Source organism: Eleutherodactylus coqui, chromosome 1, assembly GCF_035609145.1.
Source record: "Eleutherodactylus coqui strain aEleCoq1 chromosome 1, aEleCoq1.hap1, whole genome shotgun sequence".
In the NCBI taxonomy this organism is placed as follows: domain Eukaryota; kingdom Metazoa; phylum Chordata; class Amphibia; order Anura; family Eleutherodactylidae; genus Eleutherodactylus; species Eleutherodactylus coqui.
In genome coordinates, this window is record NC_089837.1 from 516,723,346 (window position 1) to 516,749,670 (window position 26,325).

Here is a 26,325-nt window from a genome sequence, read left to right on the forward strand (position 1 = left end):
ATGAATCTAAGCAAAGCAGAAGGAAAAAATTACGATTTTCATTTTTTGGCAATTTTGTCAATTTAAAAACAGGTTTTTTTTGTACAGTGTACATAGGAATGAAGACTTTCACCCCAAAATGGATACCCCCGTTTGTCCCGTGTTCAGAAACATATCCATTGTGGCCCTAATCTACTTACAGGACACATGGCTAGACCCATAATGGAGGGAATGCCCGCTGGATTTCAGGGCAGAACTGAATAAATTCCAGGCCCCATTGCTCACTTATACGGAAAAAAAATTGACTTCCTAAAAATAATCCCCCCCCCCCTTCCCCCACCATCGCCATTTTTTGGCATTCCCTAAATATTAGATAAAGGTAATAATATAAACTGTGTTTTATGTCCGAAGACAGGGGTAATTACGGAGGCTGGTTGGGATGGGCCCATGGGGCAATAAAACCGTGTATCCCCCCTCCTCTCATGCTTTTTTGGGGGTATTTCGTAACCTAAGCGGCGGGGATGGGGTATAAAAAGTGGCGCTCTGTGAGGCTTTGTAATCTTGCTGCGGTGCAGCGGTCTCACACAGAAGGCGCTCAACAAGGTGCTCCTGGAACTGCATGAAGGCGAGCGTTCCCGGGGCTTCTTGTAAATTACGTATTACAGGTAGCGGTCTGAATAACGCCGGGCTCACACGGCCGTAGGTGGAATCCGCTTGCGGAGGCCCGCAGCGGATCCCATCTGTGAGCCGGCCGTGACCCTGCGTACGACCACGTAATGTACTGCGCATAACTGTCTACTCACACAGGCGGTCATGCGCAGTACACTGTTGTTTGTTTTTATTTCCCGCGCCGTCGCTTAGAGATGACCTGGGTACCCGCAGCCCGTACACAATGTGTTTGCATATGGGCTGTGGGTATATCCGCGGTCATAGAGCACAATGGGCTCTAGGTCGCGGATATCCGCGGTAAAATATAGCATGCCGTGTTCTGTTTCTGCGAGTGGATTATGTAATTCCGACCCGCTAATTGGGGGGAATTGTGTAATCCAATGCATGCGATTTATCTGTGGATTACCGCTGATCAAGCGCATGCAGAACCCATAATTCCTCTCCGGTCATGTGTGACCGGCCTAATGTTAGATCGCTACTTTATCACGTGACCGGGGGCCGCTCAACGAGGCCGCCGGTCACTGCTCCAAGCACTCAGAGCAAGGAGATTTAAAATTTCCTGGGCTCCCCGGCTCCTGCGAATGTGTCCGGCATTTTGCCGGCGGGCGCATGCGCAGCAGCCGGAAGGGTCCATGGAGGATAATCGCATCTGCATTCAAATGCGGAAGCCTCCGAGAAGATGTTTCATCTCGTCTCACTGATCGCATCGGTGAGGGGAGATGAAACTTCCACTTTTTAAAGAACTTTTACGTGATCGCCATTATGCATTGGATAACGGGGATCATGTGACCAGTAACCGCATACCGCAGCTCCCCGTGACATCTCCAGGCTCTTGGCTACCTTTGGTAGCCAGGATCAGGGAGATTTTAAATTTCTTGGGCAATCTTTCACTTTTGCGCATGCGTCCGCCATCATGCTGATGGGCGCATGCGCAGAAGCTGGGGTAAGGTCCGCAGATGAACATCCCATCAGGGAGCAAATCCGGGAACCTTGGGTACGTAATTTCATCCCCCCTTACAGATATGATCCGTAAGGGGAGATGAAACTTTAACTTTATAAACTTTTAACTTTTTTTTTTTTTTACTTTTTAACTTTATATGATCACCGTTATCCGATGGATAACGGTGATAATATGACTGGAAACCGCATACAGCGGTCCCTAGTCATATCTCCCTGCACTCGGCTAACTGTGACAGCGGGAGCAGGGAGATTTTGATTTTGAGGGGAGGTGAAACTTTTCTTGTTTTAAACTTTTCTTTACTTTTCCGCGATCGCCGTTATCCATTGGATAACGACGATCGCGGTACCGGGAACCGTTCACCGCGGTCCCCGCTGACATCTCCTGCCTCCTGGCTACCTACAGGAGTCGGGAGCCAGGAGATTTTAAATTTCCCGCACCGCCGGGCCTTCTGCGCATGCGGTTGACGTAATGCCGCCTGGCGCGCATCCGCAGAAGGACGGCTACGGGGCCCGGAGCATCGGGAGAGCGGGGAGCAGTGTGCCAAACCCGGGTGAGTAATTTCAGCTGCCCCGATGGATCCGATCCATCAGGGCAGCTGAATATGTAACTTTTTTCAACTTTTTTTTACTTTTTTGCGGTCGGCGCAATGCCGGGGGGGGGGGGGGGGGGGGGTCCATACAGCCCGGGATGACAGCTCCATGCTGTCGGCTACCTGCGGACACCGACAGCATGGAGCTGTCACGTCCACAGCCCAAGGGGCTTTATTCTCTGCAGGAGACGTGTTTTTACGTCCTCAGAGAATATAGCCCACTTCGGCAGGACGTAAAAACACTATGGGCTGGTCGTTAAGGGGTTAATGCTGTGATATCGCTGCGTTTTTTTCCATGGGACTTTCTAATGTTAAAATCACATTGCACAAAAATTTATAAGTTTGCGCTTTTGTGATTTTTGTGCGATGAGATTTTAACATTGCAATTTCCCATTGAAAAAACGCAGTGATATTGCAACTTAAAAAAAAAAAACGCTAGTGGGTAAAAGCCCCAAGGCTGCAAGAGTCCAAACTGCAAAGGTAATAGCTAGAGGGGCTGCTGTTGAAAGCACTACAGGGAGCTACACATCATTTCACAGTTTATTGGATCAGAGATTACTAATGAACTAAAGGAGTCGCCTCCCCTATATCACCATACAGAGAACTAAAGGTCGTAAGTGAGGAGCAGCCTTAAAAAAAGAAAGTGTGCACATCAACATTAAGACTAATGAAAAAGAAAAGGAAGCCTGCTAATTACATATTATTCAGAATACCCTTAGGGTGAGAAGCTGAAACTCCTCTGTTTACAGTTGAGAGACGTGTCTTTGGAAATCCACAGCGCACACCAAAGTGTCCCTGCGCAGCCTTCAGCTGCCCTCATGCCACACGCTGGCCTCATAGCCACACCACCCTCATGTCTATTTATAAGTGCGTCTGCCATGAGGAGGTACCGCAGGCACACACTACAGAGGGTTGGCACGGCCAGGCAGCGACCCTCTTTAAAAGGGGCGGGGCGATAGCCCATAATGCTGTACAGAAGCAATGAGAAATCCAATCCTGTGCCACCTCCATCAGGAGCTGCACACGCGGGCATAGCAATGGGGAACCCATGTGCCACACACTATTCATTCTGTCAAGGTGTCTGCATGCCCCAGTCAGACCGGGTTTTTTTATAAATAGTCACAGGCAGGTACAACTCCGCAATGGGAATTCTGTGTGCACCCACAGCATGGGTGGCTCCCTGGAACTCACTGGCGGTACATAAATGTATCCCATTGCAGTGCCCAGCACAGCTGAGGTAACGTCAGGTTTAATGCAGGTGGGCTTCGGCCCACACTGCATGCCCCAGTCAGACTGGGGTTCTTTAGAAGTGGACACATGCAGTTACAACTCCATGTGGACCGACAGCATGGGTGGCTCCCTGGAACCCACCGGCGGTACATAAATATATCCCATTGCAGTGCCCAGCATAGCTGAGGTAACGTCAGCTTTAATGCAGGTGGGCTAACAATTACTAGGATTACAATGTAGGCGAGGGCCCAAAAAAATTGGTGTACCAACAGTACTAATGTACTTCAGAAAAATTGCTCATGCCCAACCAAGAGGGCAGGTGAAACCCATTAATCGCTTTGGTTAATGTGGCTTAATTTGTAACTAGGCCTGTAGGCAGCCCAGTTAAAATAAAAATTGGTTCAGGTGCAAGTTTCAATGCTTTATTGAATTGAGAATTGAAACGTATAAACATTGTTTACAAAAGTTATATGACTGAGCCTTGTGGGCCTAAGAAAAATTGCCCGTTCGGCGTGATTACGTGAGGTTTCAGGAGGAGGAGCAGGAGGAGGAGGATAAATATAATAAAAAGATAGATGAAGCTAAAAGGTCCCCGTTTTTTATGGTGATAGAGAACGATGCTTCCATCCGCGGGTGCAGCCTACGTATTGTTTAGGTATCGCTGCTGTCCGCTGGTGGAGTAGAGAACTCTGGGGAAATCCAGGCTTTGTTAATCTTTATGATTACAAGCCTGTCGGCACTGTCGGTTGACAGGCGGGTACGCTTATCCGTAATTATTCCCCAAGCCGCACTAAACACCCTCTCTGACAAGACGCTAGCCGCAGGACAAGCAAGCACCTCCAGGGCATACAGCGCGAGTTCAGGCCACGTGTCCAGCTTCGACACCCAGTAGTTGTAGGGGGCAGAGGCGTCACGGAGGACGGTCGTGCGATCGGCTACATACTCCCTCACCATCCTTTTACAGTGCTCCCGCCGACTCAGCCTTGACTGGGGACCGGTGACACAGTCTTGCTGGGGAGCCATAAAGCTGTCAAAGGCCTTGGAGAGTGTTCCCCTGCCTGCGCTGTACATGCTGCCTGATCTCCGTGCCTCCCCTGCTACCTGGCCCTCGGAACTGCGCCTTCTGCCTCTAGCGCTGTCGGATGGGAATTTTACCATCAGTTTGTCCGCCAGAGTCCTGTGGTATAGCAGCACTCTTGAACCCCTTTCCTCTTCGGGTATGAGAGTGGAAAGGTTCTCCTTATACCGTGGGTCGAGCAGTGTGTACACCCAGTAATCCGTAGTGGCCAGAATGCGTGTAACGCAAGGGTCACGAGAAAGGCATCCTAACTAGAGATGAGCGAACGTACTCGTCCGAGCTTGATATTCGTGCGAATATTAGGGTGTTCGGGATGCTCGTTACTCGTAACGAGTACCACGCGGTGTTCCGGTTACTTTCAGTTTCCTCTCTGAGACGTTAGCGCGCTTTTCTGGCCAATTGAAAGACAGGGAAGGCATTACAACTTCCCCCTGTGACGTTCAAGCCCTATACCACCCCCCTGCTGTGAGTGGCTGGGGAGATCTGATGTCACCCGAGTATAAAAATCGGCCCCTCCCGCGGCTCGCCACACATGCCTTGTGACTTAGCTGAGGGAAAGTGCTGCTGCTGGTGCTGCTGTAGGGAGAGCGTTAGGAGTCAGTGTAGGCTTCAAGAACCCCAACGGCCCTTCTCAGGGCCACATCTACTAGTGTGCAGTACTGTGTTAGCACAGTATTTTTTATTTTTTTGTCCAAAATTGGATCTGCAGAGCATTGCGCCCTGCAATAGGGACAGAAGTGGGGGTTAGGCAGGGAGAGTGTTAGGAGTTAGTGTAGGCTTCAAGAACCCCAACGGTCCTTTCTAGGGCCACTTCTATCTGTGTGCAGTACTGTCCAGGCTGCTGTTAGCAGTGTTGCATTTTTTTTTTTTTTCTCAAAATCGGCTGTGCAGAGCATTGCACCCGGCATTAATACTACAGGGATAGAATTGTGTAGGCAGGGCCAGAAGACATTTATTATTCATTGAATACACACAGTGGGGTCTTCCCTTTGCTAAAAAGGAAAATTAAAATTAAATTTGGCCTGCCTGTGTCAGTCCTAAGGTCTCCGTGTACGTGTGTGCTGCGTGTACAACGTACAAAAATCAGATGCAACCAGCTACGCTTTACTGCAGCCTAGCGCCATTGTCTTTCCTGACTGGCAAATACCTGCTCTGCTAGAGTTAATAACTCTGCTACACTATACTTGTGTGACACTTTTTGAGGGCCACACCACAGATATTAAACTTCTTGTTCATTGAATATACGCAGTGGGGTCTTCACTAAGCTAAAAAGGAAAACAATTATATTTGGCCTGCAGGCTTGCGCCAATTTATTTCCTGCCTGGGAAATCAAATCACTGGTAATACAGCATGCTGAGTGGTAGGGGTAAGCCTAGAGGACGTGGACGTGGCCGAGGACGCGGAGGGCCAAGTGAGGGTGTGGGCACAGGCCGAGCTCCTGATCCAGGTGTGTCGCAGCCGACTGCTGCGCGATTAGGAGAGAGGCACGTTTCTGGCATCCCCACATTCATCGCCCAATTAATGGGTCCACGCGGGAGACCTTTATTAGAAAATGAGCAGTGTGAGCAGGTCCTGTCCTGGATGGCAGAAAGTGCTTCGAGCAAGCTATCATCCACCCACAGTTCTGCGCCGTCCAGTGCTGCAAATCTGAATCCTCTGTCTGCTGCTCCTCCTTCCTCCCAGCCTCCTCACTCCACTACAATGACACCTGCTCAGGAGCGGGAACACTCCCAGGAACTGTTCTCGGGCCCCTGCTTAGATTGGGCAGCAGTGGTTCCTCTCCCACCAGAGGAGTTTATCGTCACTGATGCCCAACCATTCGAAAGTTCCCGGGGTCTGCGGGAAGAGGCTGGGGACTTCCGCCAACTGTCTCAAGAACTTTCTGTGGGTGAGGAGGACGATGACGATGAGACACAGTTGTCTTGCAGTGAGGTAGTAGTAAGGGCAGTAAGTCCAAGGGAGCAGCACACAGAGGATTCGGAGGAAGAGCAGCAGGACGATGAGGTGACTGACCCCACCTGGTGTGCAATGCCTACTCAGGACAGGTCTTCAGAGGGGGAGGCAAGGGCATCAGCAGGGCAGGTTGCAAGAGGCAGTGCGGTGGCCAGGGGTAGAGGCAGGGCCAGACCGAATAATCCACCAAGTGTTTCCCAAAGCGCCCCCTCGCGCCATGCCACCCTGCAGAGGCCGAGGTGCTCAAAGGTCTGGCAGTTTTTCACTGAGAGTGCAGACGACCGACGAACAGTGGTGTGCAACCTTTGTCGCGCCAAGATCAGCCACCACCACCAGCCTCACCACCACCAGCATGCGCAGACATATGATGGCCAAGCACCCCACAAGGTGGGACGAAGGCCGTTCACCGCCTCCGGTTTGCACCGCTGCCTCTCCCCCTGTGCTCCAACCTGCCACTGAGGTCCAACCTCCCTCTCAGGACACAGGCACAACCGTCTCATGGCCTGCACCCACACCCTCACCTCCGCTGTCCTCGGCCCCATCCACCAATGTCTCGCACCGCACAGTCCAGCCGTCGCTAGCGCAAGTGTTGGAGCGCAAGCGCAAGTACGCCACCACGCACCCGCACGCTCAATCTTTAACCGTCCACATAGCCAAATTTATCAGCCTTGAGATGCTGCCGTATAGGGTTGTGGAAACGGAGTCCTTCAAAGCTATGATGGCGGCGGCGGCCCCGCGCTACTCAGTTCCCAGTCGCCACTATTTTTCCCGATGTGCCGTCCCAGCCCTGCACGACCACGTCTCCCGCAACATTGTACGCGCCCTCACCAATGCGGTTAGTGGCAAGGTCCACTTAACTACGGACACGTGGACAAGCACAGGCGGGCAGGGCCACTACATCTCCCTGACGGCACATTGGGTGAATTTAGTGGAGGCTGGGACAGAGTCAGAGCCTGGGACCGCTCACGTCCTACCCACCCCCAGAATTGCGGGCCCCAGCTCGGTGGTGGTATGTTCGGCGGTGTATGCTTCTTCCACTAAAGCACCCTCCTCCTCCTCCTCCTCAACCTCTGTCTCGCAATCTAGATGTGTCAGCAGCAGCAGGACGTCGCCAGCAGTCGGTGTCGCGCGGCGTGGCAGCACAGCGGTGGGCAAGCGTCAGCAGGCCGTGCTGAAACTACTCAGCTTAGGAGATAGGAGGCACACGGCCCACGAACTGCTGCAGGGTCTGACAGAGCAGACCGACCGTTGGCTTGCGCCGCTGAGCCTCCAACCGGGCATGGTCGTGTGTGACAACGGCTGTAACCTGGTGGCGGCTCTGCAGCTCGGCAGCCTCACGCACGTGCCATGCCTGGCCCACGTCTTTAATTTGGTGGTTCAGCGCTTTCTGAAAAGCTACCCACGCTTGTCAGACCTGCTCGTAAAGGTGCGCCGGCTCTGCGCACATTTCCGCAAGTCCCACACGGACGCTGCCACCCTGCGCACCCTGCAACATTGCTTTAATCTGCCAGTGCACCGACTGCTGTGCGACGTGCCCACACGGTGGAACTCTACGCTCCACATGTTGGCTAGGCTCTATGAGCAGCGTAGAGCTATAGTGGAATACCAACTCCAACATGGGCGGCGCAGTGGGAGTCAGCCTCCTCAATTCTTTTCAGAAGAGTGGGCCTGGTTGGCAGACATCTGCCAGGTCCTTCGAAACTTTGATCAGTCTACCCAGGTGGTGAGCGGCGATGCTGCAATCATTAGCGTCACCATTCCTCTGCTATGCATCTTGAGAACTTCCCTGCAAACCATAAAGGCAGCCGCTTTGCGCTCGGAAACAGAGCCGGGGGAAGACAGTATGTCGCTGGATAGTCAGAGCACCCTCCTGTCTATATCTCAGCGCGTTCAGGAGGAGGAGGAGGAGGATGAGGAGGATGAGGAGGAGGGGGAAGAGACAGCTTGGCCCACTGCTGACGGTACCCATGCTGCTTGCCTGTCATCATTTCAGCGTGTATGGCCTGAGGAGGAGGAGGAGGAGGAGGATCCTGAAAGTGATCTTCCTAGTGCGGACAGCCATGTGTTGCGTACAGGTACCCTGGCACACATGGCTGACTTCATGTTAGGATGCCTTTCTCGTGACCCTCGCATTCAACGCATTCTGGCCACTACGGATTACTGGGTGTACACACTGCTCGACCCACGCTATAAGTAGAACCTTCCCAGTCTCATTCACGAAGAGGAAAGGGGTTCGAGAGTGTTGTTATACCACAGGACCCTGGCGGACAAGCTGATGGTAAAATTCCCATCCGTCAGCGCTAGTGGCAGAAGGCGCAGTTCCGAGGGCCATGTAGCAGGGGAGGTGCGTAGATCGAGCAGCATGTACAGCCCAGACAGTGCAACAGTCTTTAAGGGCCTGGCCAGCTTTATGGCTCCCCAGCAAGACTGTGTCACCGCTCCCCAGTCAAGGCTGAGTCGACAGGAGCACTGTAAAAGGATGGTGAGGGAGTACGTAGCCGATCGCACGACCATCCTCGGTGACGCCTCTGCCCCCTACAACTACTGGGTGTCGAAGCTGGACACGTGGCCTGAACTAGCGCTGTATGCCCTGGAGGTGCTTGCTTGTCCTGCGGCTAGCGTCTTGTCGGAAAGGGTGCTTAGTGCGGCTGGGGGAATCATCACAGATAAGCGTACCCGCCTGTCAACCGACAGTGCCGACAGGCTAACACTCATCAAGATGAACAAAGCCTGGATTTCCCCAGACTTCTCTTCTCCACCAGCAGACAGCAGCGATACGTAAGCAATACGTAGGCTGCACCCGCGGATGGAAGCTACGTTCTCTCTCACCATCCAAAACGGGGACATTTCTGCTTCATCAATCTGTGTCTAATATTCCTCCTCCTCCTCCTGCTCCTCCTCCTGAAACCTCACGTAATCACGCTGAACGGGCAATTTTTCTTAGGGCCACAAGGCTCACTCATAATTTTTCTAAACAATTTTTAGATGTTTCAATGCTCTGAAAAGCGTTGGAACTTTAACTTGAACCAATTTTTCGTTAAACTGGGCTGCCTCCAGGCCTAGTTACCACTTAAGCCACATTAACCAAAGCGATTAATGGGTTTCACCTGCCCTCTTGGTTGGCCATGGCCAATTTTTTTCAGGTACATTAGTACTGTTGATACAGCAATTTTTGTGGGCCCTCGCCTACAGTGTAATCAAATAAATTTTTAGCCCACCTGCATTAAGCACGACATTACTACCTCAGCTGTGTTGGGCAATGCAATGGGATATTTCTATGTACCGCCGGTGGCTTCCTGGCACCCACCCATGCTGTAGGTGCACACAGAGTTTTTACTACATCTGTACACTTGAACAGAACCCCAGTCAGACTGGGGCATGCAGTGTGGGCCGAAGCCCACCTGCATTAAGCACAACATTACTACCTCAGCTGTGTTGGGCAATGCAATGGGATATTTCTATGTACCGCCGGTGGCTTCCTGGCACCCACCCATGCTGTAGGTGCACACGGAGTTTTTACTACATCTGTACACTTGAAAAGAACCCCAGTCTGACTGGGGCATGCAGTGTGGGCCGAAGCCCACCTGCATTAAGCACGACATTACTACCTCAGCTGTGTTGGGCAATGCAATGGGATATTTCTATGTACCGCCGGTGGGTTCCAGGGAGCCACCCATGCTGTAGGTGCACACAGAGTTTTTACTACATCTGTACACTTGAAAAGAACCCCAGTCAGACTGGGGAATGCAGTGTGGGCCGAAGCCCACCTGCATTAAGCACGACATTACTACCTCAGCTGTGTTGGGCAATGCAATGGGATATTTCTATGTACCGCCGGTGGGTTCCAGGGAGCCACCCATGCTGTGGGTGCACACGGAATTCCTATTGCGAAGTTGTACCTGCCTGTGACTATTTATAAAAAACCGCGGTCTGACTGGGGCGTGCAGACACCTTGACAGAATGAATAGTGTGTGGCACATAGGTTCCCCATTGCTATGCCCACGTGTGCAGCTCCAGATGGAGGTGGTACAGGATTGGATTTCTCATTGCTTCTGTACAGCATTGTGGACTATCAGCCCGCCCCTTTTATGGGGGGGTCGCTGCCTAGCCATGCCAACCCTCTGCAGTGTGCCTGCTTTTCCTGTGGCAGACGCACTTATACATAGACATGAGGGTGGTGTGGCATGAGGGCAGCTGAAGGCTGCGCAGGGACAGTTTGGTGTGCGCTGTGGGGGGGAGGGGGGGTTGGGCAGCTTGTAACCCAGGAGAAGTGGCAGCGGAGTGTCATGCAGGCAGTGATTGTGCTTTGTTGGAGGTAGTGTGGTGCTTAGCTAAGGTGTGCATTGCTAATGAGGGCTTTTCAGAAGTAAAAGTTGTTGGGAGGGGGGGGGGGCCCACTCTTGCCGGTTTTGTGGCTTAATAGTGGGACATGTGAACTTGAGATGCAGCCTAACATGTAGCCCCTCGCCTGCCCTATCCGTTTCTGTGTCATTCCCATCACTTTCTTGAATTGCCCAGATTTTCACACAAGGAAACCTTAGCGAGCATCGGCGAAATACAAAAATGCTCGGGTCGCCCATTGACTTCAATGGGGTTCGTTACTCGAAACGAACCCTCGAGCATTGCGAAAAGTTCGTCCCGAATAACGAGCACCCGAGCATTTTGGTGCTCGCTCATCTCTAATCCTAACATGAAGTCCGCCATGTGTGCCAGGGTACCTGTACGCAACACATGGCTGTCTTCACTAGGAAGATCACTTTCAGGATCCTCCTCCTCAGGCCATACACGCTGAAAGGATGACAGGCAAGCAGCATGGGTACCATCAGCAGTGGGCCAAGCTGTCTCTTCCCCCTCCTCCTCATGCTCCTCCCCCTCCTCCTCCTCAACGCGCTGAGATATAGACATGAGGGTGCTCTGACTATCCAGCGACATACTGTCTTCCCCCGCCTCCGTTTCCGAGCGCAAAGCATCTGCCTTTATGCTTTGCAGGGAACTTCTCAAGAGGTATAGCAGAGGAATGGTGACGCTAATGATTGCAGCATTGCCGCTCACCATCTGGGTAGACTCATCAAAGTTTCCAAGGACCTGGCAGATGTCTGCCAACCAAGCGCACTCTTCTGTAAAGATTTGAGGAGGCTGACTCCCACTACGCTGTCCATGTTGGAGTTGGTATTCCACTATAGCTCTACGCTGGTCATAGAGCCTGGCCAACATGTGGAGCGTAGAGTTCCACCGTGTGGGCACGTCGCACAGCAGTCGGTGGACTGGCAGATTAAACCGATGTTGCAGGGTGCGCAGGGTGGCAGCGTCCGTCTTGGACTTGCGGAAATGTGTGCAGAGCCGGCGCACCTTTACGAGCAGGTCTGACAAGCGTGGGTAGCTTTTCAGAAAGCGCTGAACCACCAAATTAAAAACGTGGGGCAGGCATGGCATGTGCGAGAGGCTGCCGAGCTGCAGAGCCACCACCAGGTTACGGCCGTTGTCACACACGACCATGCCCGGTTGGAGGCTCAGCGGCGAAAGCCAGCAGTCGGTCTGCTCTGTCAGACCCTGCAGCAGTTCGTGGGCCGTGTGCCTCTTCTCTTCTAAGCTGAGTAGTTTCAGCGCGGCCTGCTGACGCTTGGCCACCGCTGTGCTGCAACGCAACACCGACTGCTCGTGACGTGCAGCTGCTGACACATCTTGATTGCAAGACAGTGGTTGCATAGAAGGAGGAGGAGGAGGGTGGTTTAGTGGAGGAAGCATACACCACCGCAGATACCAGCACCAAGCTGGGGCCCGCAATTCTGGGGGTGGGTAGGACGTGAGCGGTCCCAGGCTCTGACTCGGTCCCAGCCTCCACTAAATTCACCCAATGTGCCGTCAGGGAGATATAGTGGCCCTGCCCACCTGTGCTTGTCCACGTGTCCGTTAAGTGGACCGTGGCAGTAACCGCGTTGGTGAGGGCGCGTACAATGTTGCGGGAGACGTGGTCGTGCAGGGCTGGGACGGCACATCGGGAAAAGTATTGGCGACTGGGAACCGAGTAGCGCGGGGCTGCCACCGCCATCATGTTTTTGAAAGCCTCCGTTTCCACAAGCCTATACGGCAGCATCTTCAGTCTGATCAATTTGGCTATGTGCACGTTTAACACTTGAGCGTGCGGGTGCGTGGCTGTGTACTTGCGCTTGCGCTCCAAAACTTGTGCTTGCGACGGCTGGATCTCAGTGGCAGGTTGGGGCACAGGGGGAGAGGCAGTGGTGCAAACCGGAGGCGGTGAATGTCCTTCGTCCCACCTTGTGGGGTGCTTGGCCATCATATGTCTGCGCATGCTGGTGGTTGTGAGGCTGGTGGTGGTGGCTCCACGGCTGATCTTGGCGCGACAAACCTTGCACACCACAGTTCGTCGGTCATCTGCACTCTCAGTGAAAAACTGCCACACCTTTGAGCACCTCAGCCTCTGCAGGGTGGCATGGCGCGAGGGGGCGCTTTGGGAAACAGTTGGTGGATTATTCGGTCTGGCCCTGCCTCTACCCCTGGCCACCGCACTGCCTCTTCCAACCTGCCCTGCTGCTTCACTTGCCTCCCCCTCTGAAGACCTGTCCTCAGTAGGCTTAGCAAACCAGGTGGGGTCAGTCACCTCATCGTCCAGCTGCTCTTCCTCCGAATCCTCTGTGCGCTCCTCCCTCGGACTTACTGCTATTACTACTACCTGAGTGATAGACAACTGTGTCTCATCGTCATCGTCCTCCTCACCCACTGAAAGGTCTTGAGACAGTTGCCGGAAGTCCCCAGCCTCATCCCCCGGACCCCGGGAAAATTCCAAAGGTTGGGCATCGGTTACGACAAACTCCTCTGGTGGGAGAGGAACCATTGCTGCCCATTCTGGGCAAGGGCCCGAGAACAGTTCCTGGGAGTCTGCCTGTTCCTCAGAATGTGTCATTGTAATGGAGTAAGGAGGCTGGGAGGAAGGAGGAGCAGCAGCCAGAGGATTCAGAGTTGCAACAGTGGACGGCGTAGAACTCTGGGTGGTCGATAGATTGCTGGATGCACTTTCTGCCATCCACGACAGGACCTGCTCACACTGCTCATTTTCTAATAAAGGTCTCCCGCGTGGACCCATTAATTGTGAGATGATTCTGGGGATGCCAGAAACGTGCCTCTCTCCTAATCTCGCAGCAGTCGGCTGCGATACACCTGGATCAGGAGCTCGGCCTGTGCCCACACCCTGACTTGGGCCTCCGCGTCCTCGCCCGCATCCACGTCCTCTAGGCCTACCCCTACCCCTCAGCATGGTGTATTATGAGTAGAGCAGAAACAGAACGCTGTAATTAAATGTGCCGCTTATTGGCCTGTGGTTGGAGGCTGACTTCGCTTACGGAACGCACAGCAGAGCCAGGAAACAATTTTGCGCACGCCTGTATTGAGACGTAGGTGCGTATCACTGAGCTAGTGGAATTTACAGCTCAGAAGCAGTCAAGTGGCCAAAGGCCAGTATTAGGCCTTAAGTATTTTGCTTCTATTTTTTTAAATGCTGAGCTGATACAGCAGACAGATACTGTGGGCAGCGTATAATATTATGTATACTGTTTCCCTCTGCCGGGATGACGGCGGTGATGTAACGGAGACAGCAGAGCCAGGAAACAATTTTGCGCAAGCCTGCTGTAACGCTTAGCTGCGTATTAATTAGGACTTCTACCCCCAGCAGACAGATACTGTAGGCAGCGTATAATATTATGTATACTGATTCCCTCTGCCGGGATGACGGCGGTGATGTAACGGAGACAGCAGAGGCAGGAAACAATTTTGCGCAAGCCTGCTGTAACGCTTAGCTGCGTATTAATTAGGACTTCTACCCCCAGCAGACAGATACTGTAGGCAGCGTATAATATTATGTATACTGATTCCCTCTGCCGGGATGACGGCGGTGATTTAACGGAGACAGCAGAAGCAGGAAACTATTTTGCGCAAGCCTGCTGTGCTGTAACGCTGAGCTGCGTATTAATTAGGACTACTACCCCCAGCAGACAGATACTGTAGGCAGCGTACAATATTATATATACTGTTTCCCTCTGCCGGGATGACGGCGCTGATGTAACGGAGACAGCAGAGGCAGGAAACAATTTTGCGCAAGCCTGCTCTAACGCTTATCTGCGTATTAATTAGGACTTCTACCCCCAGCAGACAGATACTGTAGGCAGCGTATAATATTATGTATACTGTTTCCCTCTGCCGGGATGACAGCGGTGATGTAACGGAGACAGCAGAGGCAGGAAACAATTTTGCGCAAGCCTGCTGTAACGCTTAGCTGTCTATTAATTAGGACTTCTACCCCCAGCAGACAGATACTGTAGGCAGCGTATAATATTATGTTAACTGTTTCCCTCTGCCGGGATGACGGCGGTGATGTAACGGAGACAGCAGAGGCAGGAAACAATTTTGCGCAAGCCTGCTCTAACGCTTATCTGCGTATTAATTAGGACTTCTACCCCCAGCAGACAGATACTGTAGGCAGCGTATAATATTATGTATACTGATTCCCTCTGCCGGGATGACAGCGGTGATGTAACGGAGACAGCAGAGGCAGGAAACAATTTTGCGCAAGCCTGCTGTAACGCTTAGCTGCGTATTAATTAGGACTTCTACGCCCAGCAGACAGATACTGTAGGCAGCGTATAATATTATGTATACTGATTCCCTCTGCCGGGATGACGGTGGTGATGTAACGGAGACAGCAGAGGCAGGAAACAATTTTTGCAAGCCTGCTGTAACGCTTAGCTGCGTATTAATTAGGGCTACTACCCCCAGCAGACACGCAGTAAACTGTACACGGTCACAGGCAGCCCAAATATAGTATTTTTTCCCCCCAATTTTTTTGAAAAAGCAGACTGCCTATATAGCCTGTATATCTCTTTCCCTGCCTCACCAATACTGGCCCTATACTCTGTGCAATGACTGCAGACTGAGGACGCAATGCTCTGCACGCCCGATATACAAAAAAAAATAATTGTGCAACACTGCTAAAAGCAGCCTCAACAGTACTGCACACAGTCAGATGTGGCCCTAAGAAGGACCGTTGGGGTTCTTCAAGCCTAAAATAACACCTAACACTCTCCCTATAGCAGCAGCAGCATCAACAGCACTGTCCCTGATCTCTGTCAGAATGCATCTGTGGTGAGCTGCGGGAGGGGCAGATTTATATACTCGGGTGACACATGATCTCGCCAGCCACTCACTGCAGGGGGGTGGTATAAGGCTGGAACATCACAGGAGGAAGTTGTAATGCCTTCCATGTCTTTCTATTGGCCAGAAAAGCGCGCTAATGTCTCAGAGATGAAAGTGAAAGTAACTCGAACATCGCGTGGTACTCGTCTCGAGTAACGAGCATCTGAAGTACCCTAATACTCGAATGAGTATCAAGCTCGGACAAGTACGCTCACTCATCTCTATTTATCATTTATTCCTTGGTTGAAGTGCAGGAAGAATATTGTGGTTACAAGTGGTTAAACCATTGAACTGAGATACTCGTATTTGTGCTATTAGTGATAGGATTCAGAATTAGAACGGTATCTGTTATGGGATTTTTCTCATCTGCACCTACATAACCATTTTTCTTCCATCACTACCTATTACATTAAGAGTTTATATATTTTGTACTCTGGTGTTCACTAGAGATGAGCGAACACCAAAATGTTCGGGTGTTCGCTATTCGGAACGAACTTCCCGCGATGTTCGAGGGTTCGTTTCGAACAACGAACCCCATTGAAGTCAATGGGCGACCAGAACATTTTTGTATTTCGCCGATGCTCGCTAAGGTTTTCATGTGTGAAAATCTGGGCAATTCAAGAAAGTGATGGGAACAACACAGCAACGGATAGGGCAGGCGAGGGGCTACATGTTGGGCTGCATCTCAAGTTCACAGGTCCCACTATTAAGCCACAATACCGGCAAGAGTGGCCCCCCCCCCCTCCCAACAACTTTTACTTCTGAAAAGCCCTCATTAGCATGGCATACCTTTGCTAAGCACCACACTAGCTACAACAAAGCACAATCACTGCCTGGATGACACTCCGCTGCCACTTCTCCTGGGTTACATGCTGCCCAACCGCCCCCCCTCCCCCCCACAGCGCACACCAAAGTGTACCTGCGCAGCCTTCAGCTGCCCTCATGCCACGCCACACTCATGTCTATTTAGAAGTGCGTCTGCCATGAGGAGGAACCGCAGGCACACACTGCAGAGGGTTGGCACGGCTAGGCAGCGACCCTCTTTAAAGGGGGCGGGGCGATAGCCCACAATGCTGTACAGAAGCAATGAGAAATAGAATCCTGTGCCACCGCCATCAGGAGATGCACACGTGGGCATAGCAATGGGGAACCTATGTGCCACACACTATTCATTCTGTCAAGGTGTCTGCATGCCCCAGTCAGACTGGTAATATGCACCTTAACAGTAACCGCGTTGGTGGTAATGTGGTGGTGACTGCGGACCTAGTAGCACGGTTGTATTTTGTTGGTTTTCGGAATGCGGCCAGGATTAAGTGGGCCGTGGCGGGGGGGGATGGTGTGGGGGCTCTCTTGTAGTGTCGGTAAAGGTGAAATTCTTTGACTGCCACCAGACGAACCAATGCAAAGGTATTTGCCAAGAATGTTTTCCCTGCTGGAGGAGGAGGGGGATGTTTTTGAGGCACTACGTGTCTTCTCCATGTGTCCGTGGTAATATGCACCTTAACAGTAACCGCGTCGGTGGGAAATGGCCTCGCCGCCATCATGTCTTTGGGAAGCCTCTGTTTCCACACCCCAGAGACATACCATTAGCAGCGGTATAGGCAGAGCCCAGAATTCATAACATTTCAGCCGTAGCATTAGGACAGGCCCCACTAACATATCAGTAGCAGCATTATAGGAGGAGCGCAGTCTTCGTTCCATGTCAGCAATAGTAGCACTCAAGACAGGCCCCAGTAACAATTCCGAAGCAGCAGTATAGCGGGAGCGCAGTCTTCGTTCCATGTCAGCGATAGTAGCACTCAAGACAGGCCCCAGTAACAATTCTGAAGCAGCAGTATAGTGGGAGCGCAGTCTTAGTTCCATTTCAGTAGCCTTAGTATAGCCAAGGCACAAGTTACATTTATGTAGCTAAAGTGTAGGCCAACCCCACACACCTTTCTGTACCATGAGTGCAGGCGAAGAACATAGAAATTACTATGATTACACTGTAGGTGAGGGCCCCAAAAAATTGGTGTACCAACAGTACTAATGTACCTCAGTAAAAATTGGCCATGCCCAACCAAGATGGCAGGTGAATCGCTTTGGTTAATGTGGCTTAAGTGGTAACTAGGCCTGGAGGCAGCCCAGTGTAACGAAAAATTGGTTCAAGTTAAAGTTCCAACGCTTTTAAGCGCATTGAAACTTATAAAAATTGTTCAGAAAAATTATTTGAGTGAGCCTTGTGGCCCTAAGAAAAATTGCCCGTTCAGCGTGATTACGTGAGGTTTCAGGAGGAGGAGCAGGAGGAGGAGGAGGAATATTAGACACAGATTGATGAAGCAGAAATGTCCCCGTTTTGGATGGTGAGAGAGAACGTAGCTTCCATCCGCGGGTGCAGCCTACGTATTGCTTACGTATCGCTGCTGTCCGCTGGTGGAGAACAGAAGTCTGGGGAAATCCAGCCTTTGTTCATCTTGATGAGTGTTAGCCTGTCGGCACTGTCGGTTGACAAGCGGCTACGCTTATCTGTGATGATTCCCCCAGCCGCACTAAACACCCTCTCCGACAAGACGCTAGCCGCAGGACAAGCAAGCACCTCCAGGGCATACAGCGCTAGTTCAGGCCACGTGTCCAGCTTCGACACCCAGTAGTTGTAGGGGGCAGAGGCGTCACCGAGGATGGTCGTGCGATCGGCTACGTACTCCCTCACCATCCTTTTACAGTGCTCCCGCCGACTCAGCCTTGACTGGGGAGCGGTGACACAGTCTTGGTGGGGAGCCATAAAGCTGGCCAGGCCCTTAAAGACTGTTGCACTGCCTGGGATGTACATGCTGCTCGATCTCCGCACCTCCCCTGCTACCTTGCCCTCGGTACTGCGCCTTCTGCCACTAGCGCTGTTGGCTGGGAATTTTACCATCAGCTTGTCCGCAAGGGTCCTGTGGTATAGCAACACTCTCGAATCCCTTTCCTCTTTGGGAATGAGAGTGGGCAGGTTCTCCTTATAGCGTGGGTCGAGCAGTGTGTACACCCAGTAATCCGTTGTGGCCAGAATGCGTGCAACGCGAGGGTCACGAGAAAGGCATCCTAACATGAAGTCAGCCATGTGTGCCAGGGTACCTGTACACAACACATGGCTGTCTTCACTAGGAAGATCACTTTCAGGATCCTCCTCCTTCTCCTCCTCCTCCTCCTCAGGCCATACACACTGAAAGGATGACAGGCAATCAGCCGGTGTACAGTCAGCAGCGGGCCAAGCTGTCTCTTCCCCCTCCTCCTCATCCTCCTCATGCTCCTCCTCCTCCTCCTGTACGCGCTGAGAAATAGACAGGAGGGTGCCCTGACTATCCAGCGGCATACTGTCTTCCCCCGCCCCCGTTTCCGAGCGCAAAGCAGCTGCCTTTATGGTTTGCAGGGAATTTCTCAAGATGCATAGCAGAGAAATGGTGACGCTAATGATTGTAGCATCGCCGCTCACCACCTGGGTAGACTCCTCAAAATTACCAAGGACATGGCAGATGTCTGCCAACCAGGCCCACTCTTCTGAAAGGAATTGAGGAGGCTGACTCCCACTGCGCCGCCCATGTTGGAGTTGGTATTCGACTATAGCTCTACGTTGTTCATAGAGCCTGGCCAACATGTGGAGCGTAGAGTTCCACCGTGTGGGCACGTCGCACAGCAGTCGGTGCACTGGCAGCTTAAAGTGATGTTGCAGGGTGCGCAGGGTGGCAGCGTCCGTGTGGGACTTGCGGAAATGTGCGCAGAGCCGGCGCGCTTTTACGAGCAGGTCTGGCAAGCGTGGGTAGCTTTTCAGAAAGCACTGAACCACCAAATTAAAGACGTGGGCCAGGCATGGCACGTGCGTGAGGCTGCCGAGCTGCAGAGCCGCCACCAGGTTACGGCCGTTGTCACACACGACCATGCCCGGTTGGAGGCTCAGCGGCGCACGCCAGCGGTCGGTCTGCTGTGTCAGACCCTGCAGCAGTTCGTGGGCCGTGTGCCTCTTATCGCCTAAGCTGAGTAGTTTCAGCACGGCCTGCTGACGCTCGCCCACCGCTGTGCTGCCACACCGCGCGACACCGACTGCTGGCGACATGCTGCTGCTAACACATCTTGATTGCGAGACAGAGGAGGAGGAGGAGGGTGCTTTAGTGGAGGAAGCATACACCTCCGCAGATACCAGCACCGAGCTGGGGCCCGCAATTCTGGGGGTGGGTAGGACGTGAGCGGTCCCAGGCTCTGACTCTGTCCCAGCCTCCACTAAATTCACCCAATGTGCCGTCAGGGAGATGTAGTGGCCCTGCCCGCCTGTGCTTGTCCACGTGTCCGTTGTTAAGTGGACCGTGGCAGTAACCACGTTGGTGAGGGCGCGTACAATGTTGCGGGAGACGTGGTCGTGCAGGGCTGGGACGGCACATCGGGAAAAGTAGTGGCGACTGGGGACTGAGTAGCGCGGGGCCGCCGCCTCCATGATACTTTTGAAGGACTCAGTTTCCACAACCCTATACGGCAGCATCTCAAGGCTGATGAATTTTGCTATGCGGACGGTTAACGTTTGAGCGTGCGGGTGCGTGGCGGCGTACTTGCGCTTGCGCTCGAACACTTGCGCAAGCGACGGCTGGACGGTGCGCTGAACTACACTGCTGGATGGGGCCGAGGACAGCGGAGATGAGGGTGTGGGTGCAGGCCATGAGGCGGTAGTGCCTGTGTCCTGAGAGGGGGGTTGCATCTCAGTGGCAGGTTGGGGCACAGGGGGAGAGGCAGGGGTGCAAACCGGGGGCGCTGAACGGCCTTCGTCCCACCTTGTGGGGTGCTTGGCCATCATATGTCTGCGCATGGTGGTGGTGGTGAGGCTGTTGGTGGTGGCTCCCCGGCTGAGCTTTGCGCAACAAAGGTTGCACACCACTGTTCGTCGGTCGTCAGTCGTCTCTGTGAAAAACTGCCAGACCTTAGAGCACCTCGGCCTCTGCAGGGTGGCATGGCGCGAGGGGCACTTTGGGAAACACTTGGTGGATTATTCGGTCTGGCCCTGCCTCTACCCCTGGCCACCGCACTGCCTCTTGCAACCTGCCCTGCTGATGCCCTTGACTCCCCCTCTGAAGACCTGTCCTCCTGAGTAAGCGTTGCACACCAGGTGGGGTCAGTCACCTCATCGTCCTGCTGCTCTTCCTCCGAATCCTCTGTGTGCTGCTCCCTCGGACTTACTGCCCTTACTACTACCTCACTGCAAGACAACTGTGTCTCATCGTCATCGTCCTCCTCACCCACAGAAAGTTGTTGAGACAGTTGGCGTAAGTCCCCAGCCTCTTCCCCCGGACCCGGGAACTTTCGAATGGTTGGGCATCAGTGACGATAAACTCCTCTGGTGGGAGAGGAACCGCTGCTGCCCAATCTAAGCAGGGGCCCGAGAACAGTTCCTGGGAGTGTTCCCGCTCCTGAGCAGGTGTCATTGTAGTGGAGTGAGGAGGCTGGGAGGAAGGAGGAGCAGCAGACAGAGGATTCGGATTTGCAGCAGTGGACGGCGCAGAACTGCGTGTTGACGATAGGTTGCTCGAAGCACTTTCTGCCATCCAGGACAGGACCTGCTCACACTGCTCATTTTCTAATAACCGTCTCCCGCGTGGACCCATTAATTGGGCGATGAATGTGGGGACGCCAGAAACGTGCCTCTCTCCTAATCGCGCAGCAGTCGGCTGCGACACACCGGGATCAGGAGCTCGGCCTGTGCCCACACCCTGACTTGGCCCTCCACGTCCTCTAGGCCTACCCCTACCCCCTCAGCATGCTGTATTACCAGTGATTTGATTTCACAGGCAGGAAATAAATTGGCGCAAGACTGCAGCCAAATATAATTTTTTCCCTTTTTTGAAAACGAAAGGCCCCACTGCCTCTAGTGAATGAATAATCTAAGTTTAATATCTGTGCTGTGTCCCTGCTAATGTGTCACAGAACGTGAGGGTAGCAGAGTTATTAACTCTGGCAGAGCAGGTATTTTTTTTTCCCAATTAAGGAAAGCAAATGGCGAAGCCAGGAGTAAAACGTAGCTGGGTGCGTCTGATTTTTAAACGTTGCACACGCAGCTCACACGTGTCCACAGCCCTTAGGACGGACAGAGGCAGGACAAATAGTTTTTTTTTCAGTTTTTTTCCACCAAAAGGCAGCACTGCGTATATTCAATGAACATGAGAAGTTTAATAACTGTGCTGTGTCCCTGCTAATGTGTCACAGAACGTGAGGGTAGCAGAGTTATTAACTCTGGCAGAGCAGGTTTTTTTTTCCCAATTAAGGAAAGCAAATGGCGAAGCCAGGAGTAAAACGTAGCTGGGTGCGTCTGATTTTTAAACGTTGCACACGCAGCCGACACGTGTCCACAGCCCTTAGGACGGACAGAGGCAGGACAAACAGTTTTTTTTTCAGTTTTTTTCCACCAAAAGGCAGCACTGCGTATATTCAATGAACATGAGAAGTTTAATAACTGTGCTGTGTCCCTGCTAATGTGTCACAGAACGTGAGGGTAGCAGAGTTATTAACTCTGGCAGAGCAGGTATTTTTTTTCCCAATTAAGGAAAGCAAATGGCGAAGCCAGGAGTAAACCGTAGCTGGGTGCGTCTGATTTTTAAACGTTGCACACGCAGCCGACACGTGTCCACAGCCCTTAGGACGGACAGAGGCAGGACAAATACAATTATTTTCAGTTTTTTTCAACCAAAAGGCAGCACTGCGTATATTCAATGAATAATAACTGTGTTGTGGCCCTGCCTACACAATTCTTTCCCTGCAGTATCAATGGAGGGTGCAATGCTCTGCAGAGGCGATTTTGAGAAGAAAAAACATATGCAGCACAGCTAACAGCAGCCTGGACAGTACTGCACACGGTTAAATATGGCCCTAGAAAGGACCGTTGAGGTTCTTGAAGGCTACACTCACTCCTAACACTCTCCCTGCCTATGCAGCACTTCTGTCCCTAATGCCGGGTGCAACGCTCTGCAGAGACGATTTTGAGAAAAAAAAAATTGCCACTGCTAACAGCAGCCAACACACAGCTATCAGTGGCCCTAATAAGGACCTTTGGGGGTCTTGAAGCCTACACTAACTACCAATTCTTTCCCTACAGCAGCTCCGGTACAAACAGCACTGTCCCTCATCTAACTCACCAGGCATCTGAGGCGAGCCGCGGGAGGGGCCGACTTTTATATTAGGCGGACACCTGATCTCCCCAGCCACTCACTGCAGGGGGGTGGTATAGGGCTTGAACGACGCAGGGGGGAGTTGTAATGCCTTCCCTGTCTTTCAATTGGCCAGAAAAGCGCGCTAACGTCTCAGGGAAGGAAGTGAAAGTAACCCGAACACCGCATGGTGTTCGTTACGAATAACGAACATCCCGAACACCCTAATATTCGCACGAATATCAAGCTCGGACGAACGCGTTCGCTCATCTCTAGTGTTCACTTCGTATCCAGGAACCTGTGTCGCCTGCCAATTATCTCACTTGCATGGAAAATGAACCTATTTATTTGTATGTGTTCATTCACCTGAGTGATTTGCCACTTGAACCAATGGGCTGAGTCTGAAAAATCACAATATGTTCTATTTTCGTGTGACTGTCGCACAAGAATGGGACAAGTAATCTGCAGTGTTCTGCACATCACACAACGCAGAACACTGCGTGCTGTACCCAAGAATATCGGATGCGACTCGTTCTCAAACATGAATATGGCCGAAGAGAGAAACCAGAACTGCAGCCACTTACAGGTACTCAATAAACTCGTGCTCTGCTTTCCTGCACAGCACGGTTAGAACCTTGGCTTTGTCTCTTGGCTAAACCCACTCCTACATATATGTATTTTGTCCTAAATTTAAAAGAGAGGAAATAAATGTTCTGTGGATTATAATTCTCTTCATAAGGTTTGTTTCTTTATCATCATGACGGAGATAGACCACAATTATCACTTCGATACGAGGAAGGAAAGACTATTACAGACAATTCAGACAGTCCTTTTTCCATCTGTTTGCCATTCATGTATTTCACAGCACACGGACACATATTTGCCAATTAGGCAATTCGAATGAGCGTTATTTCACGTGGATTCTGGTCCGTGTCATGGCTGAGAGTAGGATATGTAATGTCCACTATCTAGCCACTCAGACAGGCTGGATATGTATGTCCTAAATTCTGGGGTACAACCCGCAAATGATCATCTGAACACGGCTTTACACCTCACTCACACAGAACGTTTGCCTGCATTTCAAGTGTTTTAATGGCACGATTTATTGAAAAACAAACACTACCATAAATGGGTAAGAGCTGTATGAAAAAAAGCACACATATGTTTGTGTTACAGTATTTACACCCCCATTAGTGACTGTACGTATATCATTTTTCTGTTTTATTCTGGCCTTTAGCAGGTGTTCATCCAATATAAGCCCCTTTATATGAAGCTGCATCGGAAGCCTGGCCTGGGACCAGAGCGAGTATTTCAGTACCCCCATCTAATTTCTGCCAATATCATGCAGAACTTATCATCATCTGGTGGAATCAGCAACAGATTATTGTGGTTCTCAAGGCCAAAGAATTCCAACTTATTACTAGATGGGGGTCTCTAACAAAGTGGCCATTCAGTGTATATTTATAAACTGATGGGTATTGTGTGTCAGGGCTCTCACACAAGCGTTTACCTCAATCATTGCTATTGCTGCATCCCCATAAATCCCCATACACTATTTGGTATGCATGAATGCGTAATACATGCACGCTATGTGAGACAGGCACAATCCAAAGTAATATAAAGTGTTCACCACGTATTACACGGTAGAATACGCGGACATGAGAGAGCCCTTATATTGGTATGGTACAGCATTATTATTTCTATATAATGTAGCACTAGAAGCGGCACAGAATGATTTTATGCAGAGTTGTCTGCATTTCAAGTTACTTTCTGGGGACACTTTTGCCCTGATGACGTGTGATTTATTGCAGTGTAGCTCGTTATGGGGTGGTTTGTCAGGTTGTGGCTCACCGACAGATACAGGGGAGAAAAATGTGTATTTTGGCAAAGTATTTCCTTTATAAGGATAACTGTAGGAACATGTCACCAAGAGAAGAATATCAAACCGAAGACTCGGTGCTGTGTGTTATAATGTGACAATTGTTGCCACCAAAAAGTATTAATCAAATTTACTCTGTGGTGGTAATAATTATCACATGCCTTCCAATCTTCTCGGATCGTTTGGGACAGTCCTGAATTGTGGGCGCTGTCCCACCATCCCAGGAGGAATGTAAAATGTCCCATTCAGTGGAGACGAAAATTGATGACTGAAGGAATAGTGACACAGCATCATGTGACACAACGGGGCGAAGAGCGTAGAGAAGTTATAGATGCTTTTTTAGGACAAGAGCTAAGAGCCAGGGAAGTATTGTAGTTCTCTAATGTTATACCCCTATTCTTGTAATAGTCTCTGATGTCATAATAGCCTGGATATGCTAAAAGTTGTAGTTCTCCAGCGTGTATATTTTTTTTTGGGGGGGGGGGGTGGATAACTGGGGTTATTATGCAGGGATAGCTAAGATTTCCTTGCGCTAAATTACCAAACATGTACCCATTAAACCTTCCCTTTCTAAAATCTTCATGGCTGTGCCCACTAAGACTTTTTGCTGTTCTAGACCACCAAAGTTTTTCTGCCTGTTAATCTCCTCTCTGCCTTAGACCACAGGGATGTGCCCTTCACTGCCCAAGACCACTAGGAATCTAGCCATTAAGCCTTTTTCTGCTCTAGACCAACACAGCACTTCTAGCTACTAGCCAGCCAGGCCATTAACCGTTTCACTACCTTTCCAGTGTTTCTGATACTTGTGGTGTATCTCTATTGTCCAGTAGTTAAAATAAGAATGAACAAAACAAAAACAAGCAAAAAATGTCCTTATGATGCAGTGAAAATGCATTGGTCTTTGATTACAGGTTGGCAGCGATGACATGCAGTACTTACTCTTTCCACTGCTCAGCAGTGAATACTCTTTTATTTTAGAATATTTGCTGATTCTGTTTTGAACTACTAAACAAAACCTTTACAGGCGTGTGTCATGTATGATAGATCCAGTCTGTGTCCCACATGCCAAGCCAGAGGGTTAGCCACAGCTAGGACATAGGCCACCAAGTGTTCCCTGGGCATTGTTCTTGGTCACAGAGCTACACTGTGCCTTTCTTTGCACACAAAACATTCAGAAAGAAGCTGAGGAGGTGAAGAGAATATCTACAAGGACGGCAGAAGAAGCTGGAGGGACTCTTCCTCACAAAGTCTGTGTTTAGATTTCTTTGTCGTCTGTAGTGCATTTTTCAAGGGGGAGGCATCATTTTATTTGCCCCAGCGCATTAAGATGTCAATACCACACTTGACAGGTAAAACCACAACTTGACCAGTTGACTTGTTCATATTTTGTTTGAGTAACGTTCGATTGGTTGCAAGTCTAAGCAATGATTCTCATGACTTTCCTTCCCTATTTGCCCACATGAATATATTGTTTTGATTTCATGTTATTACCATTATTAATTAATATTGTCAATACTCAATAAAAAATATTGTTTCATAAAAAAAGATGTCAAATCCATGTTGGAAAAATGTGGTGGGAAATCTGACAGTTCAAAGCCCGTGAGAATGCTACCTATACTGTATGTATGGAGGAGAGACAGT

General features: G+C 51.0%; 1 protein-coding gene across 2 annotated transcripts in view; it reads right to left on the reverse strand.

The window, feature by feature from the left end:
• Window positions 1-26,325, reverse strand: part of LOC136614841 (colipase-like) — a 57,047-nt gene that overhangs the window by 3,579 nt on the left and 27,143 nt on the right. The window lies entirely within an intron of this gene.